Source organism: Mastigoproctus giganteus, chromosome 3 (genome assembly GCF_048544385.1).
Source record: "Mastigoproctus giganteus isolate SK-2022 chromosome 3, ASM4854438v1, whole genome shotgun sequence".
NCBI classification, from domain to species: Eukaryota; Metazoa; Arthropoda; class Arachnida; order Uropygi; family Thelyphonidae; genus Mastigoproctus; species Mastigoproctus giganteus.
This window is the reverse complement of record NC_143577.1, coordinates 107,616,482-107,640,759: the sequence shown is the minus strand read 5'-3', so window position 1 is coordinate 107,640,759 and position 24,278 is coordinate 107,616,482. Positions and strand designations below refer to the sequence as shown.

The 24,278-nt window shown below is 36.9% G+C and overlaps 1 pseudogene; it reads right to left on the bottom strand.

Moving 5' to 3' along the window:
- LOC150088211 (neuropeptide SIFamide receptor pseudogene) overlaps positions 1 to 18,217 on the bottom strand; it is a 59,100-nt pseudogene extending 40,883 nt beyond the window's left edge.
- Between the last annotated feature and the right edge of the window lie 6,061 nt (positions 18,218 to 24,278).

The following is a 24,278-nucleotide window of genomic DNA, read 5'->3' as shown; positions in this document are numbered from 1 at the left end:
AAACCATTGCTTCGGGATGAGCTGTGATTCATATCTTTGTAGGTTATTTTTACATACATATTTGAAATCGTATTCATTCAAACTTTTTTGCTATTTTCGGTAAATATAGCAGTAACTAACTAATCAGTTAGTTACTGCTTTGTAAGGGTTATCAGTTCCTTTCGATTTTTAAACAACTTGTTGCGCAACGATCTGGGAAATGGCTTCCGAAATGTGATGTTTTTTCAAAAAGAAAATTATTTATCATGGTGTGTTTGAATACGTTTATTAATTATTAATCATCTCCTCCTGTCTTAACGAATAGCATCTAACCCATATTAATTAAACATCTAAATCCTCAAGAAAATTTACATAGGAAAAGTTTGACTTAAATAAATTTAACCAGTAAGGTTCGTAAAATCTGCCTGAAAACAGGATAAATTACTTGAGGAAATTATTGTTGCTGATAACGGAAAGGGAAACTTTTAAATTCAAAAAGGAAACCGCAATTATACCGTAAATTCTCAATAAAAGTGTTTTCATTCACAAAGTTAATTCAGTGGATATTATTCAAATGAATGAGATTCACCGGTGAAAGGTCGTGACCATGGCAGCAAAGGCGCTTGGGAAACCCAATGCGGAAGCAAAACAGTGCTACTTCCGCATTTTGATTTGTATGAGAAAGGGGAAAGGACGCTCTGGTGTGAGTGACAGTTGAGAACCAAGGATCACTTGTTCCTAAAAGAACAGAAAGTGTTGCCCTTGAACGTGACGCGGAATGTTAAAGATGTTAAACAAAAGAAAGATTACACTTTGTAGATAAAAGGAAGAAGAGCGAGTGATAACGTAATCCACTTTACTGACAACGTAAGAAAGGGGCTATGAATATTTTTCTTTGAATGGCTGGAACAGTATTCATAACTAATATGGATCACTCCTGGCTCCCACTCAAATGATTATTTTCAGGTTACTAACAAAGTTAAACTGGAGAGAAAAGACCGTGCAAATTTGTAAGAGTATTTTGTGTACATCTGCGCTATGAGTTCGTCTACATTAGACTTTAGATATGCCTCAAATGAGAGTGATTATCTCCCCCCCCCTCAGAGATTTTTCTCGGAAGGTACAGTCCGATCTCTGACTTGATATGATTTCGAGGTTTAGTTGCTATTGTATTATTTTTAATTATTTGTAAGATGTACAAGTTCGTAATTAATTAATGGCACTATCTAATCGCAAGTTATTATTTTTTTTCGTTAGTAGCCTCAGATGGTTAGATGAAACTTGTATATGGTTATAGGGTATATTTTTCAGATTTTTTTTTTTTTTTTTTGATTTCCTTATGTCTTCCAAGGGATGCTCCATCCTATAAATCGCATGGAAATTCAGCCATTTTTCACAATGTAAACGCAGGGGCTTTTGAAAGAATCTATGGAACTGCACGTTTAAAAAAAATAATAATAATAAAAAAATCTTATGAAGAAAACATATCGGAGTAGGGCCGGTAGTTAAGCTAACAAGAGCGCAAGGTTGTACTGAGAGGAATGGGCTTGTTCGAATCCCGCTGACAATAATTTGGAATTATGTGCAAGTTTTTCTGCTCATTATCTTGAGTCGGTCTCGGGAGATGAGTTATTCTTAAGGAGCATCAGTTCCCTTGCACAAACAGGCAAACTGACCATAGAGCATGCACAGGAAAGGAAGCAGGGTCTTCGACATCTACCACACAGGTTTTTACCTGGTGCGAGAGATATTAAAGAGAAAAGGAGAGGAGGATACCTCGGGTGATCTTTCCATAATGAAGATTCACTGGCAATTTATTTAACCTCGCTGACTTTCGTTACTTCAAGCAGCAGTCAATATTGAATTGAAATTTTGTGTTAACTGCTTCCAACGCGTTTATTTAAGGAATTCAAAAATGAACGCTTTACCTCTTATCGTTGAGTATATTTGTATTCTGTGTTGCTGATGTGATGTTGTTTCATGTTTATACCACCTTACATCATTTCTCTATCCGACGGGTCTGCTAGAGTACTGAGGACCTGCACTGGTGCCCTGTTTTAGGTTTCCCTATGTCTTACCTGAAAATCAGAAGCCTGACCTCCGCATGCTAAGAGGGAGATCGGAAAACGCGCTGCATTTTCAAAGCGTTCTGTTCGTTCAATTGAATTGGTTCAATCCAATGCTTGTAAAAAAGCATGTGCTATCTATCTCCTGACAAAAAAAAAAAGAATACTTCTCCTCTGTACCTACTTTCAGCAACACATGAAACTACCATGGCTAGCCCATTTATCACTATGACATATCATATATGGACAGTAATGAACACTTCAGTGCATAATGCAATGATAAGTGCTCAGAGATTAAAGAAACCGTCTTTCTTTCTTTGCAGAGAAATTGAGTTTTCATTACTAATTTTTTCAGTCGTGATATTTCCTCACCACGCAACATCTCTTCTGCCTTAGCATGTAAGCAAAGCACAACTACGCTCCTCGGCATCCAAAATTGGGATTTATATTTTGCTCTCCCCTCGGAATAATGTTTGTAATTGCACAATTCAAAATCTTAGAATATTGTATGCACTTGTACAGAGTTATCAAAACCTCCATAAACGTCTCTCTCTCTCTCTCTCTCTCTCTCTCTCTCTATCTATCTATCTATCTATCTATCTAATAGAATAACTTCACTTAATCATCACAAGACGCAGTTTCTAATGCGTGTCTTTTCTGTCAATATTTCAACGAGTATTTTTCATTTGAACTAACATCAATAATTCCCCCACCTTCTTCAAAATCTTAACACGAACAACTGACAGCCTGCATGCATCTTTATCCTCTTTCATCCTTTCCGCTTCGTTTCTTAGTATCAATCTTCCTCCGTATGTGTTATTTGAAAATTACGGTCTTCAGGAATTCGTATCCGAAGTCGATACATTCTTTCCTTCTTTCTTCACAGATCTCGCCTATTCACGATACTAAGGCGGTTATAGGTTCGGAAATGTTTGATGATCGAAACGAATGAAAAAAAATATAAGTAAATAATAACAGTAATAAAATAGCCTGCAGATCGAAAGGCAATTTAAAGTGAGCCCGAAAGATGACCAGTACAATCCTTACATTTTCACAGAACTCTCTTCCTAAGACTCTAAGCCACTGTTGGTCACGCACACATGCCCGGCAACCCAAGCTTTGAGTTCTTTTGTCTGCTTGACATATTTTACTGCCTTCCAGCTCTTTCGATGACTTGAAAACAAGGATTTCGAAAAGTTGCAGCTTTAAAAGCTGCATTGAATAGGTTAGCCCCAGCGAGAAGCCAATACATCATCCATTTCTGCTCCGTTTAAATGACAGGTGACACTTTGTTTCTCTCGATATTCAGTCACCTGACGCTTATTGAAAATACCATGGTTAGCCTATTCATCACAATAAAATATAATCTTTGTATAGCGACGATCACTTCAATTCAGAGTGCAATGATAAGTCAGCAGCGATTAAAGAAATCCTCTTTCTTTGCAAGGGTGTTGGAGTTTTCGTTATCAATTTTTTCAGTCATGACACTTCCTCTTCCAGAAGTTTTTGAACGAGCACATTATTTCATTTTATGTTCGAACGTATACAAAAATAAATTAAGGTATCTTGGACGTGCCAGAGTTCCAGATCTTTGTTAGTGCTGTCAAACAACATTCAATGCAGACAGCTTTCTAAACGAAAATAAATAAGAGACCGCGACGGGACTATCTTTTTTAATATTATCATTGAGTCAGTGATAGGTGACAGCAAAATTGCAGGGATGGATAACCTATTTCGAAATATAATGTTAATTTACAACGCACTTTCGAAATTAGCGCCAGTTCTCGTTTACTTGTGAAAGATGTCAAAGATAGAATGTTATAGAAAACACATCCGTTTTTTATTCTTCTAATTCATTAAATTCTAACAAGTAATTATTGGTGAAATCGAATATTTCATCGGGACTAGGTTCATCTCACCGCATTAAGTTAGAGATACTTATTCTGTGATGTGCCGATGTGTTTTGTGTAGTTGCTATTTTTGTTTCCAATATATTTTAATCTTTTGCGTTTTTGCATTTATTTTGGTTTAGTCCTGTTGTTCCATCCGGCTAAATGTATTTTTAATACCACAACATAAGCTGATGTCCTAATATTGGTATATTTACTATGTCGTGTTATGGGGTAGGCAATTATAGTCGTAATTCGAAAGGTTTTGAATGTTTTTTATTATCTTTATGAGTACCCTGTAAATGAAAATAACAAAAATTAACGCTTAAATTCAGAAAATATTTAAGCTGTACTTCAGCAACATGAAAAATCAACCACTTTAAACTCGTGTTTATTCGTCGACCTTTCAAAGAGGTTCAGCTGAATGTCCACAGAAACAATTAATATAATTTTGGGAAATTACTTATTTTATATAAGTCAGGGTCGTATTAACACGAAAATGGAATATGCAGAATATATATCAATTTACCGAGAAGTATATTACAGAAAACAGCTTGAATAATTCATTTAAATATTTATTAAGACTTTGTGTCACACCAAAGGGTAAATGATCTATAAAAAATGCATAGAGCCACTGTTGCCTTGACAATTCCCCCCAACCCGCTTATATACTACTGTGCTTCGCTACAGAAAAAAAACTTTCCATTCATCATGCTTTTTGAAATCTATTTTCCATTTCATTTTTCTTTAGTTTGGGTTTTCTGATTTCCTTATCCTTGTACCTTCCTTAAGTTGTGAAGTGGGGAGACTTAGAGAAGTAATTCAGAATACCGGGAAGTAAACCGTGCCACCATTTCCTGAAAGGAAAGAAATATATACAAAGCTGTTAACTTACCTTAAAAATATGTGTAAATTAAGTTTAAGTTCTTATCAGGAAATACTTACGTCCTGGTATTTTAACCGAGCCAGTATTATTTATCCTTGGAAGTCTATAATTTTATTTATTCCATGTACCTGAGATCGATCCAGAAACGGTAAAAAGTTTTGTTTTACAATTCACTTTATAAAAATTTGCCTTGTCTTATGTCCGTTACTTTTGTTTGTTTTCTTAAAAATATTCTCCTTCCACAGACTACGACTTTGACAGTTTGATGGATTGCACCTTCCGAAATTTTTGCTCAGCTCTTTCTGTTTAGTGAGGACTCCCATATTAACACGATATTTTAACATTAAAATACTGATTGGACAAAAACTGTTTTTTTTTCAATAATTTCGATACGCGAATTGCCTGTAAGTAACGTGCAGGCGCTATTTCTCCGAGAAGATAAACCACTGCACAGAGATGTGGCAAAGTTGCTTTCAAAATCGTAACCAAAAAGATCAATCACATAACTGACAAGAAAACCCGAACCGTTCTCTGAGCCGCACAACTGGATAATAAGAATTCTGGTTGACAAATGGATTCTCAATAACGCGAAATCGACTTTCGTCAGGCCTTCTACTTGGCACGACTATAACTGGTCCCCAACCTTTGTCTTATCTCTGTACTCTAGCAGTTTTGAGCGGAACACTTCTCGAGCTTTACAACTTTTGGATGCCACTTCATCCTACAACGCAAAGTAAATAAGACGAATGCGACTTTGCAGACAACTGATATTAGTCGAATTACAGCTATTATATGCTATCAAACCTTCAAGATGCAGAACAAAACTTAATACTGAGTATTCAGACAATGTACTCTGTTGAATAGAAGACAACTTTTGGACCAAGTTCACAATCGTGATAGAAAGTAAAATAAAATATCTTAAATGTTTTCGGAAAGAGTCGGTAAAAGGTTAAATCTAAAAAATTTCCAGGCGTCCTCAATGATAGTTTTCAGGATTACATCTTTTACTCTAATTTTCGACGATGTCGTAAAATGCTCAAAAATAAAGTGACAACTTAAATTCTCCACTTGTAGAAAAGTCTATGATGGGTCCCCATCGAGACATAATTAACTTTTAAGGACTTGTCACACCCTGGCAAAGTTAGTCGCTCTTATTATTCATCAGAGCGACATTTTAAATACTACATTTAATACAGAAAACAAAGATGAATTGATTCTGAATATTTATATAGATTTTGGTTTCAAAATTTAATTAGCGTTGGAATGGGGAGGCTTTCCTCCTTTTATTTGTTAGCCTTTTTTTTTTTTTTTTTTTGCATGCTTTACTAAAAATGTAGCTGTTTTCATATATTGTAACTTTATCAGCTTCTCGCCAACGTATTGTATTTTAAAAATAATCTGCTGAAAGATCTCATCCTCCAAATATGCAGTTTAAGAACTTGTAAGGTTTACAGTATATGGTTAAGCCTCTCATAATATTTGTAATGTAGCTATGTGATATTCATATTGCTCTATGTTAAATTAAAACAATGAGGGGCAAGTCCATATGAAAGATTAAAGTGCCCTCGACGTTAATGAAGTTTCAGCATTTTTGAACTGCATTCCACTCCCTTTGGCAGTGCAGGTACTTTTTCTGCCTATTAGTAGAAGTAGTAACTGTTTTTATTAAAGAGACACAATAGGAATGAATCCCTTGGTGTGAGCAGTCTTGCATTAGGACACTAATTTCGTACAGGCCGAAAAGCTAAGTCATCGGTGTGGATCGAATGGCCACTGCAATCAATCAACCCGGTGAATTGGAAGAGGGAGAAAGGAACTAGTGAAACATTGTTTATAGGACGCATGCTGTCTTCAGGAAGAATAGTTAGCCAAGGATGCGCCGATTGCTGACTTGACTCCGGATAATAACATATTTTGCGCGGTGACAATCTATAATTTGTTTTCTGATTTATCATTTGCTCACATCGAGAATTTTAATCAATAATAACTTCAGTAACTCTGTATTTCACCTCTTGTGCATTCCTATCTAATTATTTATATGTAAATTTAAGAGGGCGACTCACAAAGAAAAGAAAGAGAAGCGAACAGGCAACTGATCTGAATATATTATTTTTCAACTTGAAAAACGTCAGATTTGCATCAACGATGCGTCTTCGTAGGTCCACTAATTTCATCTAGAACCCAAACGCACACCAAAGCGATGGCAGCATCTTCGTTCATCCCCGAAACAAAATGCAACCGAATAGAGAGGATACATAAAATGATCTAAGTTCACAAAGATGTACTTCGAATAGTTCAATTACTTCCTAACAAATGTCTCCAGGATGATACAAATTACTAATTGAGTAATAATGTATAAAAGTAACTGTTTTAGTTCACTCACGTACCTCACAACGTAATATTCGCTCATAGTTTTGTTCCTCCTGGGTCTTTAATACAAATGCAATTTCGTATTAAAACGTATTTCGCGGATCATGTGTATAACTTAATAAAAGAAACAATTAGCAACACCTCAGATCGCAGTATGCAGCCAACGTTTTTGCAACGTACTTTACTTACTTCCTCCTGGATTTTACCAACGATTGAAATATAACACGTATTTCACTTTCCTGCTTGATAAATATAATCAGTTAATATTATTAATTCACGATTTATATACTTACGTACGTAGTAAATTTATATACTTAAGTACTCAGAGTACTCATATTAAACTGACAGCAAAAACGCGTTCATCAAAAAGCAACCAGTTGCTGGATTTGTCCGACTTTACGGAAATTTGGCATGGCTTGAAATGTCTTTCGAAAAAAAAAAGCTAAATCTGAAATTTCGTGAAAATCATTCGACTGGGAGTCAAGTTGTTTGATTCGGACAGGTGGAAGAAAATAGCTGCTTTACACTTGCGCGAACGCACCTGAAAATGAATTCAAGTTTTATGCCTCCTTGGAAGTTCGCAGAAAACCTTGATATGTGACAACCAAAGAAGTCTCTTCTTGTTTATAACACTAGGCTCAAGGATATGGAAATTAGAGAGTAAGTTAATTACAACTGTATGAGCGAAAAATTTGTTCCAGGGTGCGATTCCTATGTTTTTTTATCTGCAAAATGCAAAAGACTGCAGAATTTATTTGCAGTCTTTTGCATTCACAAATATCATTTGCCTGATGCAAATGATATTTTTGAACTTAGTTCGGCAGCTGTTTGGAGTCCTCCTCTTCGGACGAAATGAAATAACTTTGTGGAGACATCTGGTGCATTGCTTTTGGCAAATAAATTCTACACTTGTAGAAAGGTCTATAATGGGCTCCCATCGAGACAGAATTAACTTCTAATTCTGTCTCGATGGGAGCTCAAGGCTTAGAATGAATTTTTCATAGAAATTGTAAGGCACCACTTGATACATTTGGGGATAAATAGAGTTGTTACGGTTTCATCTAAAAAAGTTACTCTGGCACATTATGGTAATCCTAATATGAGAGAAACGATAATCAATACAGCATAGTCAAGAAGTTTCCGAACTTGTTTCAAAAATCCGTCGTACACCGCCGCTCAAGAATCTACTCGTCCGCAAATATGAGCACTCCATGTGTTAGATATAAATTATTCTACAATAGTAGAATTGTCTCATTCTTTTTTACTATCTTAGAAAAGAGAAAAAAAAGAGAAAAAGAGCCTGAGAAAAGATTAAAGACTTTTTCCGTGGTTTTCGACACTCGGAAATTCTTTTCAAACTCTTGCTTATCGATGAGTTGTCAAATATCGTCCAAAGAAACAGCGCTCCCTGAAAGGAACATTTATTTTAAAGAGAATTACTGGTGTTTCGGTCGCACTACCAGCTCACTGAAGGGATGGTACCATAGCATAAGAAAAAGACTTTCATCTTTCTCTTAATCTTAAAAGGGATCAGAACAGTTACTCTTTTTTACATTAGTTTTTATGTTTTTCTGGCCCTATCTCTCTTATCTGGGAGTAATGAACTAAACGTTAGAACAGAAGAGGTACAGAATCGTCGAGCAAGGTTACGATGACGAAGCGATCTCAGAGATGGTGTACCAGTTACGCAAGCACTTCAAGAGTGCCCCAGTCGCTAGAGGATGAGGCACATATTGGTGGACCTACACCTCCAACATTTTCTTATTTTTCACGTTATTAGAACAGATGATAGAAAAACGACTACAACCAAGTTACTGAGATTATCGGAATTTATTGTTTGGTCACCTAGTACCGAAAAAATATTCCGAAACCTTTTCGATGTCCAACAGTTATGGACGTTCACTGGACCGTTGAGCTAGAAATGCTGCTTGTCTGATCAAGCATCACTATTCCAGGGTCGCATTTCATCTATCTCCATTCGACCCGGAATTTCACCATCTTCTGTTAGGTTTTTACCATATCGATTTTGTAGAGATTCCAATACATTGTTATTTATAGTACTTCGCGGAAAGTTGACGTGGAATAATGAGTTGTCGTTAAACTACTCTGGTAATCGTAGAGGAAATCGATTTCCTCCAGTGACCAAGGTCACAGCAGGAAATCGATTTTTCGAAGACTTCGTTAATTCTGGATTTCTCCTACCACAAAATACAAATAACAGTACGCCCCTTTCCTCAAACCACATCTTACTACACAACCCATTTGATAACAGAATTACCATTTCATCTCATTCCCTTACGAAAATATTCGTAAACTGCAGCTGTGCATTTGCTCATGTTCTGAATCATCATAAGCATCTGCATATGCAATTTTCCGCTCTTCTTCGAATCGAATCATGTTGAGTTTGGTTGGCTGTTATGATTATGCCTGCATTCATAACTTTTTGTACATACGTGTCACCGCCTCTATGCATTTGAGTACAGCGTCAATGTCACTCTTGGAGATCCCCCCCCCCCTCCTCCCACCTTTTTCAAACTAATCTTTTGCCAAGTTATTTGTTTTAACGTATACTGGATATTATTTTTTCTAAATTTTAACTTTGTCCTATTATCCTTTCCAAAGTAATGCTCTTTAATTATGACCAAACTATATATTAGACGTGGTAACGTCTTACTCAAATGGGAAAAACAAATATTTTCAATTTTAGGTGCGTCCGAACCGAAGCTGATTCACCTGTTTGCATCACGCCTGTAAATCGGGCGTGTTGTTTTCTCTCTGCATGTTTTCTGGGCAAAAGTTCCGGGATTCCTAAAGAAAAATCCAAACGGCCGTCTCTGCCACCAAAAAAATCCGTAATTTACTCGCATCCTTCACACGATTTGAACCCAGTTTTCCACATGATGTGGAAGGGCGGTGATTATAACTACTGTGCCACGTTGCAGGTAAAATAGAGGTGATTATAGCCTGTGTGCCACAACGACACTCTAATGATACAATTGTGACGTCACAAATTAATTTTGGATTATGTTCCAGTTTTACAAATTTTCTATATCAAGAACAGAACATCGTTCTTCGGATCCTTAAATACTGTTTTATACTAATGGTTATTTTTCCGCATTTTTTCAAAAAAAAAAAAAACAGAACTCTTTACTGCTCCTTTCCTCGAATATCTCTTTTAAAAATACAAACAAATTCCAGTAGTTTCCAATAACCAAATATCCTGTGCACCCTAATCAGGATAAGACTTTTGCTAATTTACTGCATCGAAAAAGGAACAATTTTGAAATGAATGATTTCCAGGCAACAAAGTTCGGGTGATGAACACCAAGAATCACTAATTTTTTGCCGTTGTTGTTTTAAAATGTTATTATTACTGTTTTGGTGTAATTCATTTTGTAAATTGAGTTTCTAAATCGTCAATTTGTAAATCACGGTCGTTTTATCCGTGATAAACGACCCACAGTTTCCTTCACTCTATAGCAGTCACCTCTTGACTTCTGAAGCGATAAAGCTGCACATTTTGATTTAAAATTAATGCTTTATTATTTTTTAATCATCGTTTTACCGCTCGGTCTAATAAACAGATCCATCAGTCAGCATACCAGCTGGCACTTAATTAACTGAGGATCAAACAACGTAAGGAGATTACCGGACAGGCATGCTAAAAATTGCTAGGGTTCTTACTCCTCCATTGATTTTCAAAGTTGCGTAAGTGATCTTTTTTCTTAAGCTTGCTTGCTGGTTTGAAGAATCGATGTCCCTATCAGGCATCATTGAATGCTTTAGTTTCGAGAGGTACATTTAATGGCCTATTTTAGAATGGCAGTAAGTCAGCAGTTTACTCTAATATCTTACATATATTAAACAATATTTAAACAAGTTAACGTGCAGTGCGTTTCATTTCAGGCGCGTTTGATTTTTTCTTAAATTAAATAACATTTTTTTTTTCATTTTCTATGGTTAATACAAGAACCCATCACTGACTTTTCTGATGTCCGATGTATAAAAAATTGGATCATGCGTGACTTCTTAATTATTGAATATCACCTGAAGGACTCTGCAACTAGTATTACCCCTTATTATTTCTATAACCCTTAAACCCCAAAAAATGCTCGCGTTTCGTGACAATAGATAAAACCTCTGATGATAGATTCCAGTAAATCTATACGCATCTGAAATCTAATTAACAGCGCCACTTCCGTGATACAAATTGTATATTTACAAAGAAAACTAACAAAGGTCTTTTCTTCCTTCTCATGGATCGCCACCTCCTGGAATTCATATAAGATTCTTCTCTCGGAATAACGACAGATATCCAAAGTCAATAATTAAAAGGAGGAGTTTCCGGGAAGCTCTAAGATCCCGTGAAAATTCTTTAGCGTGGAACAAAGGAAAACCGCTGGTTCAAGTATTACCGGTATGTTGATAAATTCTGAGATCGATTTCTCCTTGTTAGTGTCTTCTGGAGATTAATGAGAACTTCTCTTCCCAAGTTGCTATGAAAATAGAAACAGCCAAGAAATAACAACCTAATCAATCTACTCACGAAACTCAATCGATAAATTATTGACAAACCTGCATTTGTGGTTTGCGAAGGTGTAGTTACCTCGTGGGCGAAACAGACAGTTATTTTGAAAAGAATAGTAATGGGGGGATTACTTAATTAGCCTTTTCATATCCCCCACTAAGATAGTTTTGAAAAGAAGATTACATAGTTCTTTTTTTTTATGTCTGAAATAACTCTATTTGAAAAAAATAAAAAAAAATTAATATTTTATTTATTTAGAGCCATGAAATCTGGCCGCTTTTGAGGATAAATCCATACAGTATATTAACTTACCATATATAATAAACGTAGCAAGTGGGCATTATTTAATTTAAGATATCAATAAAATCAAAATAGAAATGGGTTGATGTCCGCGTTTATGAAAATTTAAATCTGGACATCGCACGCATTATAATGTGTAATGAATCAACCAGGTTGAAAGCCCTCTAATATAATTGTGGGGAATGAGACAGAAATTGAATGTTTGAAAATGTAAAAATAATATTACAGAACGTGCGACTCCGGTTCAACAAATTGCTTATTTTACAATTTTTCATAAAACATGTAGCAAAATGCCAACCTACGTATTTCAGAAGGCTTTAAAATAGGTAAAAATGCAATATAAATAAAGTTGTATACACAAACATTTTCAAGTTAAGGGTTGCCCGAGGGTCGCGGGCTACAGAATAGTTCAATATTTTATTCTGTAGAATTTTATTCTACAGAATAAAATATGCATTTTATGAAATAGAGTTTAATTTTTTTCACTTAATTATTAAATACGAAAAATCCAATGCTAGTATTAGATGACACTAATAACACTCTTATTACATGGAAATAATGACATTATTAAATACTGAGGAAGATACATAAAATAACCTCGGAATACAATACTGTACAGTAAAATTGAATATTACTAAAAACGGACATTATTAAAAGTCATTGTGAAACGATAATTTGCGACACGTCTAATTTTAAACGTGGGTGGGGTGGGATTCATAGCACTTAGGGCTGCCTACGTGGCTGTGGACTGGGCACTTCTGCCGTACATCAAGTGTATTTTGTTTGTAAATTACGTGTGGCCTCTGGTCGGTCTGCTTGTTTTACTTAACGAACAAACCCGAGTTTCCGGGAAAACAAAAATTGCTGCACATACCCGACAAGGAATAACTCCAGGTTTTATCCAGAAAGTGTGGAAGGACAGTGATTACATCCACTGTGAGAGTGCAAAACCGTGTACAAGATAAAAACTGTTAAAAATACGCTTCTGCTTAAAAAAATTGTAACTCTTAACGGCAAACCCTTCCTTCATCAACAGTAAATTCATAAGGCGACTATACATATCATAAGAAACAGAACTGGATGTCAAAGGAACAAGGAGTGAGAGGACCAAGCTTTCCGAAGATGATATGAGAGCCCACATGATGGCAGCATCTTGCCTGAGAACAACTAAGTCAAAAAGGGGATGAATTTGCCATCATCTTTTGCGTTAATGCTGCCATCCACAAATCCTCGTGCTGTCAAGTCGCTTTCGTGTTGATGATACTTATGAGTGCTATCAACAATAATCACGTCCTACGAGGGAGATTCGATTGCTGTCTTTCCATTATTGCTCAATAATGGTGGAGCTGTCAGATGTAGCTTTTAAAATGGCAATAACGTGCTACCCAACCCCAGGTGATCCTTTCATCGACGTGCCGCCTACCCATAATAACAATTCGTGCAATTAATTTCATAGACAAAAACTCTGTGCCTACTTTCGATGGATAGAGACGTATTAACTGTGATATTGCCGTGCACAGTCTCTGGCCTGGAAGCTGCATATCACGTACATGAAATTTTTCCCTTTCGTGACTGTATGGAACTTTATGGATCTTTCGTGTATGGAACGTTTTTAGTAATAACTACCGTAAACGGCACATTATCATCTCAACTACCTCCCTATCCTATTACAAATAACAAATATGGAATAAATGCCAATACTATCACTTTCTTCACACAGTGAGTAAACGCCCTTAAAATCAATGAAAGGGTGTGAATCCCTTTCTTTGCTCTTTTTTTAAGTTACTGCCTGAGCATTATTACCTCAAAATCTAAGAAAGAAAACGAGTGCCCCACCTCCAAGATATAGGTGAACAAGGGAAATTGCAATAATCCACTCAACAGAAAGAATATAGAATACAGAAAGAATTTATGGGAAGAGTCAACCCCCTCAAAAAAATAAAAGAAAACACAATGTCGGGCTGAAACTAACAAAATTAGAATTATTCCATATCGGCGTTTAATATATAAAAATCTATGCAGTAGAAAGTTTTTTTTTTTTTTTTTATATTCCCGATTTAAAATGCTTCCGTGTTACCATTAACAGAAGCTGCACACTGCTGTTCTCATTTTTACCCTTTAACTAATTCAGAAAAATCTCGAGCATATGAGGTTAGCGTAGACCTGCAGGAAACAGGACGGATCAGTCAAAGAAAATTTGAACTAAAATTGATGCCAATACAATAATGATAGAGGTGGTCTGCTGGTGAAAGACGCAGCGCAATTTATCACTAGCCCTATCATTTTTCATCTGCTGTAATTAAGTTATCCAAAGACAGAAGTGCGTAATTCTAAAACTGAAGTTGTCAACTCTTCACAGGACTTATATAAATAATAATTTAGCCAGAAAATATTTATCAACAATTCTTATACTTTATTCGTATTATGCGTAATATACACATAACTTTCGGTTAACGTACGCAATGCATCCTTGGAAAATCGTATAGCCGAATGGTCTCTAAGCGAATATACATTTCCCATATAAACTCATCTAACTTACCTAGATACGTTCCCAAAGATTTCCGAATAACTTGATTTAAAAAAATAAAATATGAATAAATACAATTACCGTGCATATACCTTTTTAATCTAATTCTAATTCAGTTTTAAAATTTATTCAAAGAAAGCTGACGAATTGCTCTTTTTTTCTCTCTCTCTCATAAAAAAAATCTTATAGCAACAGTGATTACGAAGGCCTCCAGCAACATTATTGCTTTTTTTTAACTTCGGAATCAGATTCCTACTTGTCTCTTGCACCTTCATCGTGATTTCTTTTAAATTTCTGAGGTTCAGGCTCGTTTAAGGGCTTTTTTTGCATTATCATCTGTTTCTTAAATTTACATTTGTGCCCAACTCAATCAAAATCGTTGGTCATGAGGCCTTCTCTATGAGACTTAATTCATATCTTCATTTTCCACTTCCAAGTGTTTTGCCATGGCTAAGATTTTCTGACATTTTCTTCCGAAATTTCCGTAGCGTTGTTCCCCATTGGAACAGCTTGTAGCATGCTTCCTCATCCCATTAAGGATGTTAATCCCCCTCTTCGAAAACTGCATAACTCCTTTCTGTCAATAGCATAACTAGCCCGAGCTATGGTTCTCAAGATTATGATTATGTGAGTCGTTCTTTTAAGTCAACTAAGTTGATGGCTGAGGACGATTATTTCTTAGTCCACTGTCGAGACATGCTCAATAATAGTGATACTCAACCAATGATAACCATAGGAAAACGCAGGGCACTTCAGTACTTAAAGAAGAAAATGTAACCTTTTCATATCGTACTTCAATTCAAAATTTCAGAAGTTAGGGTATTCAATAAGAAAAGATTTCAGATACCTGGTGAGAAAAGATAAGAACTGCCCCTGTGACAATCAAGCGACATTTCAGATTCTGCACGGCCTGATTCTCCAATCGCATTTTCCTCATTTCACTTTCATGTTGCTTTTAACTTGTGGCAATATCACCATCTTCTTTACACCTAATGTCTGTTCAGTTCCAAACGGAATTTTGATCAGCTGGTCAATAAACAACCCAGCTCACTTCAGCCACAGTGCCAAATAGCGATCCTTACCATTAACTTTAGATACCGTGTTGAACAACTGACTGCAAGTAAAGCGCTATTTTCTTGAATAAGAATTTTTTTATTTTTTTCTTGAAAGAAAAATTTCCTTTTTTCCTCCCCTTTAAGCAATTATTAATAAAAATGATGCAAGCTTATATAGCATCAGCCAAACAAAAAAAAAATAACTACTTCATCTTCCTACCTCCCCTTTAATAATTTGTTTAATTCTTCCCTAAATCTGTTCAAACTACCCACTTCCACAACACCAGATGGAAGTTTGTTCCAATAATCAATTACTCAAGTTCAGAAGATGTGATCAGATTTCATTATTTATCTCAAAAACATAGCTATACATGGAAACTAAAATTCAATTAACAACTGACGTCCAAACAAGATTTCTAATTCTGAAACATTCGAATTATATTTAAATATCTAAAATTGAACTTTACCCACAAATGCTTTGGTCTTTCTAAAATGTTCGTACCAGTTGAAAATATGACAAATGAAAAGCAAGCATTGCTACCTAACACTTCCCCAATGTATATATTATTAAATTCATTCTTTACCAGCCAATATGAACACCTTTATTACATAGTGGCACTTACAAGGAAGAAAGACACACACACAACTATAGTCACTTGATCTGATGAAAATGAATAATATACATGAATTTTAAACACATTATGTTACTAAGAAAAAAGTCAACAATAGCCAGCGATGTGATTCTTCTTTCAGCATGTAATATGAACTGGCCAGTTTGCACCATTTATGAAGTGCGGACCAAAAAAAAATCCATTCTTTTAATAGAATAGTTCTTAAATGGGAAAGTGGTGTTGCCTTCACTGAACAATACCTTTCTAATTGGCTTCATATATTTCTGTTTGCATGGCTGAGAGCGGGTTCAGCCTATTAGTGTGACATTATTCTTTTGAAACCAAGCCGCAACACACTTGGCTTCGGAACAGAGGCCATTGCTCTATTGAAAAATTCAAGGTAATTTACTGTGTCACTTAAGAAAGCGGTCTTATTGAGGATGTCACCAAAAAGCTCCTTCAAAACAGCACAAAAAATAAATAAATAAAATAAATCTATCCATTTACTACGAAAAGAAGGCCAAAAACAGGCAGTTTCTCGCCCGTAGATTTCTTGGTGATGCCACGCCCTGCGTAAATTTCTCGCACTGACCCTTATTTCTCTATGTTCCAGGAACTCTTCTGTGGTTCTTTGACAACTTTACGTTCGGTTTTTGCCACAACACAACCAGCTAATCGGAACTCTATTGTTGTCGAAGTCTGTAAACTACCTTCCGCTTGCGCACACTGACCCACGCGGAGGTTTCCGGTATGTTAAAAAATTCCGAAATCCGGTGTATACACTAAGTTCTGTCTTGGAATTCCACGACCTGATGGCATTCAAATTAGTCGAACTTGTAGTCCGCCAATGTGTCGGTTATAAATCAGGCGTCTGCCTTCGACAGCTTCATTCATACTTCTGCGCTGCTGCTCTTGTTTGCAATATTTTCGTAACCAAAAGTTAGAGTATACAGTGTGTTTATTCAGTACTTTGGGCAACATGCTGTACATCAATAGTATATTTTAACTCGACGAAAAGGTAAATGCTAACTGCTCCACAGGCAGTTCTCATATGTAAGGTCACTTGATTTGGAAGGCGCAATATGGCCGAAGTACGCGCTTGCGCCAGAAACTACAACACAACAAATAGGTAAAAAGGTAAAAAGAATTAAAACGTAGCTTCAAATATATATTATATGTAAATATTTAAAACCACTGTTTTGTTAGTATTAATGGTGGAAAATGATGTGAGAAAGCAAGCTTATACAGCATTAGCCAAAAAAAAAAAAAAAAAAAAAAAACTACCCAGTTCATTTGTCCAATCCGTCTAATTATAATTTATCTAATTCTTCTTAAATTCATTCGAACTGTTCTCGCATATTACCATGCAACTATCTTTTTCAAATTGAAATTAATGGCCCCTTGTCTATCACCCTAGAAAGAATAAGGATACCATCATCTTTATCTGTTATAGTATATAACCAATATGTAAAACATAAATAAAAGTAACAGTAACTCTGAACACCTTACTGTTAGTTAAATAACTAGCTTTGTTAAGTACCCTCTCCAGTATATGTGCATACGTTGGAGACTGACAAATAATTCGAGAAAGAAAGTTCATAGCTCCTTATACTACGTGGAAACTAATTTATGTTTGACTTACGTCCAAATAGGTTTCCTAGCACCGTTCCAGGCAAGCAAAACACCAGTACAAGGAGGTCAGCAATCGCTAAGTTAGCTAAAAATCTATAATACACTGTCTGAAGAGCTCGATCCCTAAACACTACAGCAAGTGCACCGCAGTTACCAACAAGTCCTACGGCAAGCACGAGACTATACGCCACACAATAAATCACAGTCAGAGGCAAAGGATACCGCAAAAAACATCCAACTGGTATTGTACACTGAATCGAAAAATTTGTTTCTGAAACGTTACTTTTTAAATCTGAAGGTGATTCTACAACAGGCCACTGCACGTATTGGAAGTCAGAAATCGTGTCACGATTAGCGATGTCATCCTCAACCATGGTAACTAGATGAGAACTAAGAGGAAAAACTCCCTGGTGTATGCGTTGTAAAGAAAACTTACGCAGAGTTCTTGCTTGATCCCGATACTATGTTTTTCTCATTGCGCTTTTATTAGTTTATGCTGACTTTAATCTCATTACGTTCTAAATTACTTGATCTTCGCTTTTAATTTTATAATGAAGTAATTTTACCGCTTCTTCGTCTTTGATTGAGACCACTCGTAATTGGATATTCTGATTGAGACCATCCCAGAGCCAAGACGCGATGTTCTTTCAACTTCCACACGCGCATCAACCTGTTTCTGCAGCCACCAATTTAGCAACTCGACCACACAGAGCCCTCTGGTTCAACATACATGAACTACTGCCGCATTGATTGTATAAGCTTAGAGAGATCGACAGTGCGCAGCTGTGAGTAGAGTAGCTTTACCTGTTACATAGCAAATACGTACTGAAACTTTACCAAACAAAACAGAATGCCCTTCTTTCGGCAGTCCAAGTGTAGCCTGACACGAAACAAAATATACTTCTGTTCCCATTTAGAAACATCTTTGCTAAGTGCTATCGCAATAAAATATACGAAATTACAGAAACCACAATACACAAAAATAGCTTAAATAGTATTTTATATATATATATATATATGTGTGTGGTGTTTGGTCAAATGATTTATGATCACATTTCAAAATGTTTTTCTACTGTTAAGCGCCAATGCAGCCACGTCATGAGGCGTCTGTAAACTGTGTATGTGTTCTGTGGCCAATTTGCCTGCTTTCTGGAAGAAAAAACTATGCAACCCTCACCCAACTAATTCACTTACACTATGAAAAGTCCATAAAAACTCCTCTCGTCATTGAAGGGATTTGAACCGGGCATTTTTCGCTGAGACTTTTGTTTCTATTTGTTTCTCAGTTATTTTAAACATATTATTTTTATGATTAAAAACCGGTTTTGACACAGTTGTCAGTGAAGAATACGTTCGAATTCTTGAAGGCTGTTCAGTAGGCAATTATACATTGATTAAATTTGAGGTTAAAAAATCAATACTTGAAATATTGAATTTGATAGATTCATAATGGCGTACTGGTGGCCTTTAAATCATTTCAAAATTAATTTGTGAAACCACAGAACAATAAAATCTCGGATTTCAACACTTGCGTGATACGGCCGAGTTTCCTGTTGCAAGATGAGATGCTGGCTAATTAGCCACTGTAGTTCTCAATAAGTACGTAGAATTTCATCTCCCAGCTGAAAGATATGTATGTACTTCTTGTTCCAGATTGATTTAAACCTAAATACAGGTTAAAGCCAATATGACAAATACGCTAGAAAACAGTATAGGCTATATTAATGGTGTAAAAAAGGTCAAATGTGAATAGTTTAGTTCTTGAAATATTGAATAAATGGCCGAGTAATTTCCAATAGTGAAGATTTTATTTGTCTTTGGAATCCTTCCTTCTCTTCTCGATTGCGTTTCGCACGCCTATCCAACTGCTGTGCTTTCTCAATGACGTCCGATTTTCGGTCAGCTGCTCCCTTGGGGCATCTCTTTTTTAGTTATTTTAAGATGACGTCATTCCACGTCTCGAATCTTTTCAGGTCAAAGTCGTTTTTTTGTTTGACCTAGAAATCTAGCCACCATCTCTTTGAGCGATCGTTCTTCACAACGGTATTGCTTGATTGGTCAGGCTAGAACTTCATGATTTTGAACTTTGCTAAATGCAAATGCGGGCATGTGGCGTTATACCTAAGCAGACTTATATTTAACGCATTCTGATTCCATCACTGATGGCTGAACTATAAATTATGTATTAAGGATGTTGCTGACTTAATATTAAATTAACATTTACTTTATATTCTGGAACGGCTGCATTGGATATTAGCATTAGCCATAGAGTGCAAGGAAACTCGGGCTTTTGTTGCACCAGCCAAATAACAATAATAAAATAAATACATATGCGTTTCCTTCCTAATGTATTTAACTATCTTTATTATATAATAAAGAGTTCTTCTATCCAGCTGACCTTTTAATTTCCCCAAGCTCCTAAATTGTTCACAGAGGTAACTTATTCCACCAATTAACTCAATGGTTGAAAGAAGACTTTAGTATTAGTAGTGGGAAAAATGATACACTTCAGCAATCCCTTTTACAATCCAGTGTAAACCTCCCTCCCACTTAATTTTAATCCATGGCCCCTACTTCTGGAATCATTTATAGCAATGAAAATTTCGCTTTCATTCATTTTACTTTTCCCTATGAGATGCCATATTACCAAGCTCTGTAGCCAGGTACCAGGCACCTCATAGGGGTGCCTGGTTACCTTTTTTTTTTTTTTTTCTTTTCATCAACTACTTTTAATTCAACCCAAACAAGTTTATGAACTATTTTGGGATTGCTGTACGGACTTGAGCAACAACTTTGCATTTTAGCACATTAAAACATAGCTGCCACTTTTCTCGCCGTTCTTGTAGCCTTTCTAAGTAATCATCCTGCGGGAGCGCTGCTTGGGGCTGATTATTAACCACTCTGCAAATTTAGACATCACGCGCTCTATCACAATGATCGATGTTATTTAAGAACAACAGCGATCCAAGAACCGATCCTTGAGGGACCATACTTCTTAAGTTGGCCCAGTCTGAAAAATAACCCTTTGTATAAGGGTTAACACAAGTATCGAAATTTCTTAAATACTTGTGTTTTCGCTTCTTCACGGGTTACGATCATATCACTATTATACCCATCTTTGGAGTGCTTCCGCGTGGGGCGCATTACATATAAGAACCGTTCTCCCTACACCGGCTGCACCCGGGTCGAATCCCGTCAATGATGTGTGGAACTTTTAAGAGTTCTTTTTCGCAATGTCGCTGAATTAATCAGTCTCAATCAGTTTTCCTCCGAAAATCGACCACAAAAAACCGCAATTTACAGACATAACATACATACGACGCAATGTGGTCTAACTCGCTTATCCTATAAGAATAATAATAATAGTAATAATAAACACTTTTATTACTACCCAAAACTATTGGCAAAGCACATGTGAGGTCTGTTTATACACAGAACGGCCAAGTTATTAAATTCAGTTGTCTTTTTCATGAAATGGAGTGCTCCTTCAGTAACAGCATGGCGTGCTCGTACGATGAGATTAAATGCAGTGGGCAAATATGTAGGTACGCTGTATGTTTGCAATTCAGTGCAAGAATGGTCAAGACAAAAGATTTCGGTGACTTTGAACGTGGCATGATAGTGCCACGTTCAAAGTCACCGAAATCACCAGATACCCCTATACAAGAGTCTCGGAAGCTACAACCCTGCTGAAATGTTCATGTAAAGCTGTGTGTCGAGATTGGTCCAGCAACCAAATAACATTCATCTAACAGCGATCCTGTGGTCGGAACAGCACGCTGATTAGACAGGCTAACGGAGGCTTACAAAACAAAGCATGGTTAAAAAAAAATAGGCTACGGTTAATCATATAACAATTTATTAAAATAGCATTTCAGAGGTGCACAACTTGTACCTCAGGAATGGAGTATCGCAGCCGACGACGGAACCGAGTTTCACTCCTGTCAGCAAAACACAAGAAGGTACGATTACCTGAGCTCAAGAACAGCGACATTTTTCCATTCCTTCACTAACTGGTTAATAAAGGATTGGAAAAATGTTGCCAAGTCTGAAGAAGCCCTGCTGTTTCACTTTGATGGAAGACCAGATAATTGAGAAAACAGCATCCGCCCATGGACCCATCCTGCCAGGTGTGAACGATGTAGACTACTGGTGGCAGTGTAATGATGAGGATAACACTGGGCCCCTTGCTGGTAGTGCAGCATTTCGATTCCACAGATTAACTAGAAATTGCTTCCATCTAGGCGCATCCATCCAACTACATGGTATCCGCCTGAGAATTGGTCCTTCCAGCAATACTCTATATCAGTAGTCCAGAATTGTAAAAAACTGGTTCTAGAACGTGATAATGATTGTGTACTGCGGTGGCCATTCCAATCACCATATGTCAATCCGATTGATTACATGTTGAGATGAGGTAGAACAAGCTCTTCGGAATAAATCCGCAACCACCTAAAAACTGCCAGAGGTTATGTAAATAACCTCTGGCAGTCCCGTCGGCATGACACCAACAAAGGCGCCATAACAAAAAAATTCCTACCCGAACTTCGAAGAACCCACCCAGACCTGCCACCACGGTTCTCTCCAGATCTTCTGACTTCATACCTTCTTACCGGCCATGGGGCCATCACAGCGAAGCTAATCACAATGGGATTAAGGAAAACGCTTCCTTCCTGCGGTCTCCCGGAAACATGGCAGCATCGGATGTATCATTTCCCCATCTCCGAGGACCTAAGGTGCATCCTTATTACAAGAATCCAATTCAACCCCAAAGACCAGGAGCATTTTCTTCTGGAACCTCAATAAACATATAACGCTTTCTCCTCTTTTGCCCAGGAGCTTTTTGGAAGACGAACCCTTCCTTCACCATAAGTCCAGTGACTTGAACACCAGTCAAAAGTAACTTATGGAAAACTCTTAAGATACACCTACGACAACTACCAAGTCGGGACTCTGGTCCCATGTCAGTCCTTATCTAATCCCATCATGGAACCTGACCAACGGACACTCACATGAATGGGGCAACAACACAGTCCCGGACGACTGTCTCAGACTCCAGAACAAAGACCGCTCTGAAGATGTCCTGTGTACGTCCTTTCAAGCGACCATACTCCGGACCTGACCCACTTAATGACTCCGGGGTGACTGTGCTCCCCAGATACATCTGGTAGCTTCGTCGACCGCGCTGAATTGCCTGAAACAGCGTTGCTGGTCGGTTGCCCAATGGGCGATCTTACTTCCGCACTCCCTTGAGCAGAACCTTTTTTCCCCTTGGGGTAGAAGATCTTCTCTCACCCCCCCCCCCATTTTTTGTGAGGCATGGGCATGCCGCACAAAATCTCTGGCCCGATACAAAGCTCTCACTCGCGGAGATGAGAGAAATCTCACACCAACAGACCTTACACCAGCTAAATTGCAACTATGAGAAGTAAATAAGTCAATATAGACCTAGCATCTCTCTGTTGTATGCTTTTCTCACCTCGTTGAATCCATGTCACAAAGATCCAGGTTCTGAGATCTAAAGTGGATCTATTCGGTATCATGTAGCTGTACCTAATAAAATAATGAAGTGCCAGTACTCTACATACAGAATATTTCATTCTACGATTGATAGGTCATATTTGATCTTCTGGCAGCACAGTGCACATAAACACAGTCATCCCCACAACGGGTGGAAAAGCCCCTGGTTCGAATCCCATGGATGACACGGGGAATGTTTACGGGCTTTTTTTAATCAGAACATTTTTTTAATGATGTTCTGAGTTAGTTCGTCTCACGCGAGGGTTGAATGGTTTTTCTCCCGTAAACTCTGGTTTTTCGGCCAGAAAATCCACCACATTACACCTTATATATTAAGTCTTTAAATTCATTTAAAGACTTAATATATACGCCGCAACATGGTCTGATTCGCTAATGCGTCTACAACAACCACACCTATTACTATCTGGCCTATTATCTGTCCCAAACGTTAATGCACATAAACAGAAAGTAATATCAAGTAATTTACGTCATAAAGGCAGAGGAGTTCACAAGATAGAAGGATTACAAGAACGTTATATTGTATTTAAAAGGCATGCGGGTTTGAACCACGATCGCTCAAAGCGAGTGCACTTTTGTACCTTCGTGCTTGATCACTAGGCTGCTGTGGCCCTGATTACTTTTGACATTAGTCTGTTTTTTTAGCCTCTTGCTGTACGGTTTTATTAACTATAGTACACAGCAAATTAATGCTCAGGACATAGACTTCTTTATGACGCTTCAAACTTAAAAAAAAAAAAAAAAACATTCAACCGAAGTCACTTTTATATTCCAGGTACGATGTGAGATATTTGTACAGTAATTTTTTTTTTTAATTCTATCTCATGGTACTAGTTTTATGCTCCACTTTGCTATTAATGTAAATTAATACCTGAGACCTCTGGTCTTAATTCAGTT